The following is a 10,499-nucleotide window of genomic DNA, read 5'->3' on the forward strand; positions in this document are numbered from 1 at the left end:
CTTTACTGCAGAGTAATTCTCATGTAGCTCTGGGTGGCCTTGAACTCACAATGCACCACCATGCCTGGCTATCATTCGATTTCCTGATCGTGGCCATTCTGACTAGGGCCAGATGGATCTCAAAGCGGTCTTAATTTGCATTCGTCTGATGGAGCCAATGGAAGTCCACTCAGTTAAAAAGGAGATAGATATGGATAAAGTATCACTTAGCTTTTCAAAACTCTGACCAAAATACCTGGCATGAACCCTTAAGGGAAGATAAGTTTGATCTGACTCACAACTTCAGAGGGCTCAGTCCATGGTTTCTTGGCCCTAAGTACTCAGGAAGACACTCATGGTATTGGGCGATGGGAGAGAAAGGCTCTCACCTGTCGGACAGGAAGCAGAGAGGAAGGGGAAAGGCTGGTACATCACTGGATTCTTCTATAGTCTCCTCTTATTACAGCTGGGTCTCCAACCCATGGGACCGTGCTGTCCACATTCAGGTTAGGTCTTCCTGCTCAATTAATCCTCTCTAGAAATGTCCTTGCAGAGACAAGCCTTACAAATCTGCTAGGTGATTTTTAGATCCATTCATGCTGACAAGATTACCCATCTCCTATACTAGCCATGCTCCCATCCCCGCAACCCATTAAAATCCCTTCCCATCCCAAAGTCTCTAAAGCTCTCCACTCCCTGGAAATCTGTTCCCTTATTCTCGGGTAGAGAGGAGATCATTCATGATACAAAGGCCTGGGGCTGCTGGGGGGACATGATGCCCTGGAAGGGACTGGCATTCTCTTCTAAAAAGTGTGTGTCACAGAAAGTGTGTCAGTGTCCTAAACCTCTGATGGCAGATGGTGTGGGTCTGAATCCTAGCCCTTAGCCTAGGGGAAGTAGTGACGGTCATCTCTTTTAGCTGCCCAATTCACCCTGATTTGTATCAGAATGATTATCATGAGATGAAGAGTGAGACCAAAGACGAGGAGGCCATAGCTCTGTCCCTCTGGCTCTCTAGGATGAGAATGTGTGACCACCTGTCTCTGCTTTCCTGCTCAAGATGCAAATTCCAGGATCAACTCACCCATCACAGTGCCTGAACCTGTCTGGTATTTTCAGAAGCGATTGTCCTGTGATTATCGGCTCCCCCAAAGGGTCAGGGAGTGCCGACAAAGCCATTCACGCCTACTGTATCCTCGATGAAGCAAGACTACTAGAATAACCAGATGAAAGTTTAGATGTTGGCGCGACAATGACTTTCAAGAAAGTACAGGTAGAGCAGACGAAAGATCTTGTAGAACTCAAAACAGTACAGCCAGTTGAAATCCCCAGTGAGTGGAAGGACAAGGGGTGCTAACGATAACCAAACCATCGATGGATAAAGCAAGTGGGAGAGAAGGCTCATGGTGGCCAGCGAAACTGATTTCCACAACTGAAGAGGAGTGTCAATGTTTATATGGCAAGAGTTCACCAAATCCCAGGTATGTGGAAGGAAGAAGCACGGATGTGACACAAATTCTTTCTTAATAAAGAATTTTTATTTTATGTGCATGTCGGTGTGAGGCTGTCAGATCTTGGAGTTATAGATAGGTGTGACTTGCCACAAGGGTGCTAGGAATTGAACCCCGGTCCTCTGCAAAAGCAGTCAGTGCTCTTAACCACTGAGCCATCTCTCTCCCCACCCCTCCTTTAAGTTACAACCTCGGCATCTTCCACTCATTTAAACCGAAGAGGTAAAAGGTGCGGTTTTAGTCACTTTCCTGTTGTTGTGGTAAGACACCATAACCAAGGCAGGTTATGGAATGAAGGCTTTGTTTGGGGCTTGTGGTTCCAGGGAGATTGACTCCATCACTAGTGTGGCAGGGAAGTGGAGCAGCAGGCAAACATGGTGGCAGAGCTGGAAGCTGAGAGTTCACACCTTGATCCAAAAGATAGAGCTAAGAATGAACTGGGAATGGCATCGTGTGACTTTAAACCTCACTGCCCTTCCCCAGTGATGCACTTCCTCTGGCAAGACCACACCTCCTAGCCCCCCCCCCAAACAGCTCCACCAACTAGCACCAAGTATTCAAACTCCCCAGACTATGTGGAGAAGTTAGTCTCCAGCCAACTATGATGGGAAGTGGCATGCGCAGTATAAGAAGCTGACCTCATGGCATAGAGAGTAGGCTAGTCTCTGGAAGTTATGAAGAGCAGGAGCAGGAGGGGCTGGAGAAGGGCTGGCAACAGGAGATTCAGCTACTGTTACAGGAAGACTGCACTCTGGGCGTCTGTTGCCCAACACTATGTAAAAATACATTCATTCATGTTGTTAAAATATTCTTTCATGAGGCACCTATATTGACATCTCTATCCTTAGAAACAGCAATAGGACAATTTCTGCCCACAAGGAATCTTCAGCTGGCCTCCATGCAATGTCACACACGTTGATGTACAATGACACGCCCACACATGCAAGGAAGACTTTCTAGTGTGTGTGGCCTCCCTGTGTATATGTCCATGACGTGTTTGAATGTCTCTTCCCTTCTCTGCCTTCCCTCCGAGTTCTTAGAAAACTGTGTGGAGCAGTGAACAACCGCTTACTGCTGTTTGCCAAGAGCCAATGCTCTTAATACTTCTCTCTACATCATTCATCACTCATGGCTCACCTTCTGGACTCCACCCCATGGAAGTAAATAAAACCCGAGTCCAGAGCCCCATCACAGAATGTTCTGGACTCTTGGATGTGTCACATCCTTCTCAAATATCATGAAATACTTGCTCCTGACTCTTATGGTATTTTTTATCCTGTTCCAGCTGTTTCCAGGTAAACAGAACCATGGAAAAGGATGAGAGAGTTAGGTTGGTGGAGTTGCTGGTGGGATGTTTGCTGTCCTTCCATACATTGTGGGCATGGTTCTCTGGTGTGGCTGAAATCTGCTGGACTACTTGAGCTGAGCAGAGTGCTTTGGGAGTGTGTCTGACCAGCATCTCTGGAGCTGTGGGATTAGGCAGAGTGTCTTTTAAGAAATCCCTTTCATATCCGGCTCTTTCCCGTGCTACTTTGTTTCAATCAATGTTCTGATGATCCAGCCAGAGGGCTGTCTTACTTCAGCAATTTTCCCGGTTTCCCCTGACGGCGAGCCCTGAAGCCTTCCTTTGATGCCGGGTTCTATTATTACTTCCTATGAAGCCCCCGTTCTGTTCTGGGATGAAAGTGTCCACAGAGCGGTCATGTGGAAGAAAATGTAGACCACACTGCATCTTTTCAGCCACAGAAGTCTGATGTTTGGTTAATGATTTACAATACAGTTTCATAAGGAAATGGTCAGAGTTTTGGAATTACTGTTTGTACGGGCTATATGGTTTTTTGAAAAGAGATGACACCCCTCTTCTCATATATGAAAGCCCATTCTCAGTGTGCACATAAATCCATATAAATATGCATGGGAATGGAGTTCCTTTTGGTAAAAATGTTTAAAAATATTTACCTTGGCAATACATCCTCAACATTTTGGTTGGCACATGCATATCTGCCTTGATGCTTCTAGAAGTCATGTGTTATTCCCTCATACGGATAACTGGAAGTGTATACATCTATTCCTTATTATGGGTAAAATTAAGTATTTCCAGATCTTTCATAAACCAAGCAAAAACTAACAATGAGTTTTGCAAACTTGGATGAAATTTTCTAAATAATTCTCTAGAGGTCAACTTGCTAGGTCAAGAGTAACTTTATGATTTAAGGTTTTTTTTTTAAACTTTATTTTATGTGCATTGGTGTGAAGGTGTCAGATCTTGTGGAATTGCATTTTCAGACAGTTGTGAGCTGCCATGTGGGTGCTGGGAATTGAACCCGGGTCCTCCGGAAGAGCAGCCAGTGCTCTTAACCACCTCTCCTGCCCCTGATTTAAGTTTTTATGAGTACTTTTTCAGAGTCTCCTTTGAGCCCTACATATCTGGAAGAAATCATTCCCTCCCTAGTGTTTTAGGCGATCTGAGAAGGTATTCATCACGCATGTAAAATTCTGGAAGTCTGTTATGCTTCCATTCAAAGTCGAATTTTGGCTTTCATTGGTATTCTGGTGATCCAGCCTGCTGCATTCCAAAGTGTAATAAACTATTATAATTTTAATCAGCTTTCAAAGCTCAATACAAATTTTATTTCTTTTTGCTTTGTTTTGTTTTTTTCTCTCTTTTCCTCTCTCCCTCCCTCCCTTTCTCCCCCTTCCTCCGTCCCTCCTTTCTTTCTTTCTTTCTCTCTCTCTCTCTCTCTCTCTTTCTTTCTTTCTTTCTTTCTTTCTTTCTTTCTTTCTTTCTTTCTTTCTATTCCTGAGACAGGGTTTCTCTATGTAGCCCAGGCTGGCCTCACAGAGGTCCGTCTGCCTCTGCCTCCTAAATACTGGGGGAAAAGTATGTGGCTCCCCCTGGCACAGGTTCTTGTACCTGCTAATATACATAATTATGCACTTAACATAATTATATAGATTTTTCTCTAGCTGCCCCCTTTCACCTATTTTCATCCTAACATTTAAATGACATTTTTAATTAAAATTATATGTGTTTCCTCTTAGATTACAAAAGGCAGTAAATTTGGAGGGAGGTAATTTTTTATTAGTTCCTCTAGGATTTTCATGGTCTATTTTGATTGTATTCATTCCCCTTCCCCTAACTTCCCAGATCCCCTTTCCTTGCCCACCCAGCTCTGTGTCCTCCTTTTAAAAACAGCAAATGGGTGTAGCCCAGCAGGCTCATCCCAAGGTCTAAATGCCTCTGTTGTGGCCTTCTGAGTCTGGGATTAGAGGTGCTCACCCACCATACCTGCTGATTAAGTACCTGGCTGATTAGAAGCCACTGCTGGTTAAGTTCAGCTTTCTAAGAGGTCAGTTTTCTAAACCCTGTATATCCTTAGCCACAAGGAAAACAAAACAGTCCAGGATTTCACCTCATCTTAGAATAGGACAACAGATAACAACCAGTGTTATAGGGATGTGGGGAGGGGACCGTGTGCACTGTGGGAGGGAAGATGAGTTGTTGCGATGTTGTAGGGATGTGGGGAGGGGACCATGTGCACTGTTGGAGGAAGAAGATGAGTTGTTGCGATGTTGTAGGGATGTGGGGAGGGGACCATGTGCACTGTTGGAGGAAGAAGATGAGTTCATGCTGCCAGTATGGAAATCAATATGAGGGGCCCTCCAAACACTAAAACCTGACCTAGCACATGGCCCAGCTGTACCACTTCTGGATACATACCTGCAGGACTCTAAAGCAGCACACCAGAGATATCCATACTCGGGTGTTTTAATGCAGTCGCTCAGAACAGCCAGGTTGCAGAATCAGCTTGGATCTCTGTCCAAAGGTAAGTAAAGTGCAGCAGATATGCCCATGGAGCTTTAGTCTACAACCATTACAAGGGATCAAATTATGTCGTTTTCCAGAAAAAAATGACTGGACTCTTGTGAAGTCATACACAAAATAGACCAGTATCACACGTTTTGTCCCATTTGTGGGTCTTAGAACTCTTTATAATTGCATAAACTGTTTCTATCTGTTAGATGCTATGAAAGCTGAAGGGAGACCAAGAGAAGGGAGGAGACTCTGGGGAGAGCGGAAGGAGGGAGGGAACTAAGGAGCGGGAATAAGGCTGCTAAACTCAGAGTCCATGATCACTGTGAAAGACGTCTCCTGTGCGAAGCCAGCACTTTGTGCAGTGGACAGACATTGACGAGAAACCTCTGTGACTCTGGGAAAACTTTGTCGGTGAGGATACCACATTCGGGTGCTGCAAATGCACAATGACGTTGGATGTGTTTTCTGATTCATTTATTTCATTTTTCTTAATTAAAATGTGTTTCATTAAAAAATCCATTTAGGTTCACTTGACAATCAACAGCCAAATTTTAAAAAGAAAATTTTGATTTATTTATTTTATTTTATGTAGATGGTTGTTCTGCCTGAGTGCGTGTATGGAAGGCCAGAAGAGAGCGTCAGATCCCCTGGAACTAGATTGATAGTCAGTCGTGAGTCACCACGTGGATGCTGGGAACTAGTGCTTCTAACTGCTCAGCCATCTCTCTGGGGCAGCAACAGACAGATTTTTGACAGATGGGACGCTGATAACAACGTCCATGAGATCTGGGGGCACTTGGAACCACCCAGGTGTTTCCTGTGAGGTTACCAACAAGCCTTTCACAGACCTGTTTCTATCTGTGGTGATGCTTCAACCTTGGGCTCTTTAAAAAGAGTGCCGTCTATTAAGAATTTACTGTTGGGAAGTCTTCCACAGATGCCAAAGCATCTTTTTCATTTACAGCACACAGATTCTCCCAGCCCCCACCATCTGTGGACTCATCAGAAGTCCTAATTTGCAAGTCCATTTCTGATTGGCTGAATCCAAAGCTCTCTAGGGGTGCTCCCAGCAATGTATGATTTAGCAAGCCTTAAAGTGGGGATCAATGCATGATTTTCTACAACTGCATTTCTGGAGTACCCCATGCTGATTTAATTAGATTGCCATCTCATTTTTGAAGTCACTTTATCAAGCTATGATTGATATGAGGGAGCAATATGTATCTGTGGAAATAACTCAGCTGGCACAGAGTGATGGTACCCTATTGTGCACATAAATTACAGGATCCCACAGCTTCTTACTGAGTAACCCCAGTTCTCACTAGCTAGTGAGCCCCTTTGGCATTGGTGGTAAAATCGTGGAGACTATGGCATAACCCACCCTTTTTTTGCGATGCTTGCATGATCTTCTTTAATGAGTCCAGGGCTGTGGTGGCGATAGCTGAGAGAGTGACCCCGTGGATCTTCTGGATGAGCCCCCGTAGCTTTGGCTAACAGCCTCTCTCCGCTCTTGTCAGTCTGCAGGTGCCGCAAAGCTTGCTGGGTCATCAGAGGACACTGCAGGAAGTACTGCAGATCTGGGGAGCAGGTGAAGAAACCATGCATCAACGGGGACTACTGCTGCACGCCAAGCAAGGTGGAGTCTTTGCCACAGGCCCCCGCAAAAACGGTCAGGCAGAATGTCAAGGGCTATCCCAAAACCATGCAGGTCATGGCCTTTATGGACAATGGTGAAACAGGGTTAAGCTGAAAAGAATTTGGTCCTCTGCAGAGCAGGGGTTGCCAGCTCCAGTCTCTCCCATGGGCCCATTAAATGTGTGACCTCCTCTCTGCTGTCTTCCTTCTCTGCTCTCACGGGGCTGGTGGCAGACCTTGAGGTGCCAATGCACGGAACAAACCGGTGCTGAACATTCGAAGAGTTAGATGGAAACAGAAAACTTCCGGCACTCTTCCTCAAACATAAATACCAAACTGTTTCACCCAAGGCAAGCCATTTCTTCTGGGCCTCCTTGTTTGTGCCCCATATCTGTGGCTCCATGTTCCCCATCTGAGTGTCTGCCTTTCAAGGGGTGATGGGGAAGCCACTAAGGACACTCTCGTGTTACCCTTGTTTTCTAGTTTGATGTGAAAAAGTTCTTGGTGTTTGGTTGTTGTTACCCACAACTACCAGGACACAAAGGGTTCTTTACATAACATGGAAAATACCTATAATTAGTCCATCCCATGCATCTCTAGATTGTCTTTCACCCTAGACTTCTGTCTTATGTCCTGCCCGAGTGAAACGGGCCTGGGAGTCCTTCTGCCCACTGGGCTGAAGAAAAATGAGCTGGGAATGTCTCCATGACAGAACTCTTACCTGACCTGTGTGAGACTTTCTATTCAGTCGCGCGCGCGCGTGTGTGTGTGCGTGCGTGCGTGTGTGTGTGTGTGTGTGTGTGTGTGTGTGCATTTGTGAGAGAGAGGGAGACAGACAGACAGACAGAGAATATGCTGGAAGATAATACAAAATGTCCTTCAGTTTCTTTAATAAATGATGCAGGAAAACTGGAGATAGATACAAGTAAATACAGAATGAGATACAGATGATATAGATAGATGCCTAAGAATGAAATCCGATTGCCTCACCATCCCTCACAAAGACATTACAAAATGACTGCAAGAAAGCATGGTAGAAAGAAACACAGCCCCTAGTCTAAGCCATGATGCTTTAAACTTTACTCAAAATATCAGGAAACAGAAGCGGAAATAGACAGAGGGGATTACATCAAACTAAGAGCCTCTGTACAGTCAAGGCAACAACTGGAAGCCTGAGGTGACAAGCTACAGACTGGGAGAAGGTGTTTGCATCTATGTACCAAATAAGAAGAGATTGATTCTCAGACTATAAAAGACTGAACTCTGTGTAGAAAGGAAACAATGAATGTGGGTTTTAAACAGGAAAGGGGTCTCAACAGACATTCCTCTAAAGAACACACACACTGGCCAACAGGTGTACAAAAACTATGCCCCCAAATCAGCAGAGAAATGGGAGTTAAACCACTCTGAGCTGTCACTGTCACCTGTTGAAATGACTAATGTCATAAATAAGACAAATATAAACTCAAAAGAACCCGGGGGCTGGCAAATCTTCACACTGCAGCTGGGAATCTAAATTAGGGTGGCCCTTACAGAAAACAGCCAGATAGATGTTGGGGGAGGAGCAAAAAGCAAAACTAAGGCTAAAAATCAAACTACGGAGTGATTCAACAGCCCAACTTCTAAGTATTTATCCAGGGATTTAGCGTCTGTGCACTCCACTAAGAGCCTGGCTTTTAGAAAACCGCTAAAAGCAAACTTGACTTTCCCTCCTGAACTGGACCTGCAATAACACAAGTTGGGTACTTCGGGTGGGAAAAGAGGCTGTAGCTGGATATCAAGGACATCTCCCCAGAAGATGCCTGAAGGAACATCCCAAAGAGAGCAAAAAGTCAGGAGAGAGCAGCTATAGACTCGAGGGAGACAGGCAGAGCTTGAGGAGGGAGTGAACAATGCTGTGAAATCAGCCACCATGCCACCCTCAATCTGCAAAAGAGGATGCTGGAAAAACACAACCATGAAGGATTTGAGAGTGACCGTAGCCATATAGTGACGGGCTGATCATTCAGGCCACATTTTAGTAAGATGAGCAGAAGAGGAAGGGAGAGGGCTGGAGCCACCCTTTCAAAATCTGTGCACATAAAAGGGGGCGGGGATGGTGCCGTGGGCTGGCATGTAGTCCCGGCCACAGCTGTGCAGTGGCTGGGGGACTTTCAGAGATGAAACGACCTAACAATTGTCAAGTTCGATCCCATCCAGTGCTAAAACTGTCTCCGTGGAAACATCATCGCCCCTGCTGACGAATTCTCTAAGCAGCTACTGAGGTGTGGCAGAACAGAAGGCAGTGACTTCAGGAGGGACATGTCCACCCAAACACCATGCCAGGCGCCTGAACGGATCCAGTGAAACGTGAACCAGAACGAAGGACAAAGCCTCGATTTATTCCGGGTTTCACTCTTGTGGGTCTTGATTCCAAAGCCCATGTGGTGGTTGTTGTTTAATTGGGGGCAGGGTGGTAACCGGTAGACCCATACTGGTGGGATGGTTCAATGGGTAAAGGTGCTTCCTGGCCAGGCTAAGAATCTGAGTTTGATCCCTGGACCCCAAATAAAGATGGAAAGAGAGAAAGAGAGAATTGACTCCACAAAGTGGACTCCAACCGTCACACGTGCACCGAGACACATGTGCCCAACACACCCACCTTTCTCTCTGTCTCTGTCTCTGTCTCTGCTTCATGCATACACACAATAATAATAATAATAATAATAATGTAAATTAATAAATATTTTAAGCTATACAAAAAAGAAATAGACAGAAGACTGTAGAATTTGGCCCCGTACATATTCTGCAAGTTATACTTAAAGAAATGAGCAGTCTCAGCTCTTCTCACACAGAAGTTGATCTTCAGAGGCCAGACCTTGTCACCCACACGGGTAAGCACGCTGAGCTCTGACCCGGCTGTCATGAGAAAAGCTCCCAGACAAACTGACTGATTTCTAGACCGCAAAGATTCCAAATTCTCCATTTCATGTGACGCCTCCCACCTGTTGTGTGGCAGGGCCTCATCCTTCATCAAAGCTTTGGTTTTCCCATGATAAAATTGTGTTGGGGTGTTACGCTTACACTAAACTTCTACAAACCACAGAATTAGGAGTCTCACACTTTGTGGAATGAGCTAGACCCAAGTCCCACCAAGCTGCACAATTAAATCTGAAGTCTTGGGGCTGAAGAGATGGCTCAGCGGTTAGCACTTACAGCTCTTCAAACAGACCGCAGTTCCCAGAATCTGTGTCAGGTGGTCACCCTGCCTGTAATTCCAGCTCTAGACCTGACGCCCTCTTCTGGATTCCTCGGGCACTGCACCCTTGTGTGCAAACCCAAACACCCACAAATACAGGTAGTAAATAAAAATTAAAACAAAACTCTTTTTTTTTTTATTAAATCTGAGTCTGAGTTTTAACAAGGGTGGTCTTCATGATCCTCTGACTACTCCTTCTGGAAGATCCAAGGCCTGAGTGTGCCAGGGTTTTCTGGGGGCTGCATTGAATTCAAAAACCATCTTACTCCATAATCTCTGTGGTCATTTTTTCTTTTTATTTTTTATTTTTTTTTTTTTT

The sequence above is a fragment of the Microtus ochrogaster genome, linkage group LG8, assembly GCF_000317375.1.
Source record: "Microtus ochrogaster isolate Prairie Vole_2 linkage group LG8, MicOch1.0, whole genome shotgun sequence".
In the NCBI taxonomy this organism is placed as follows: domain Eukaryota; kingdom Metazoa; phylum Chordata; class Mammalia; order Rodentia; family Cricetidae; genus Microtus; species Microtus ochrogaster.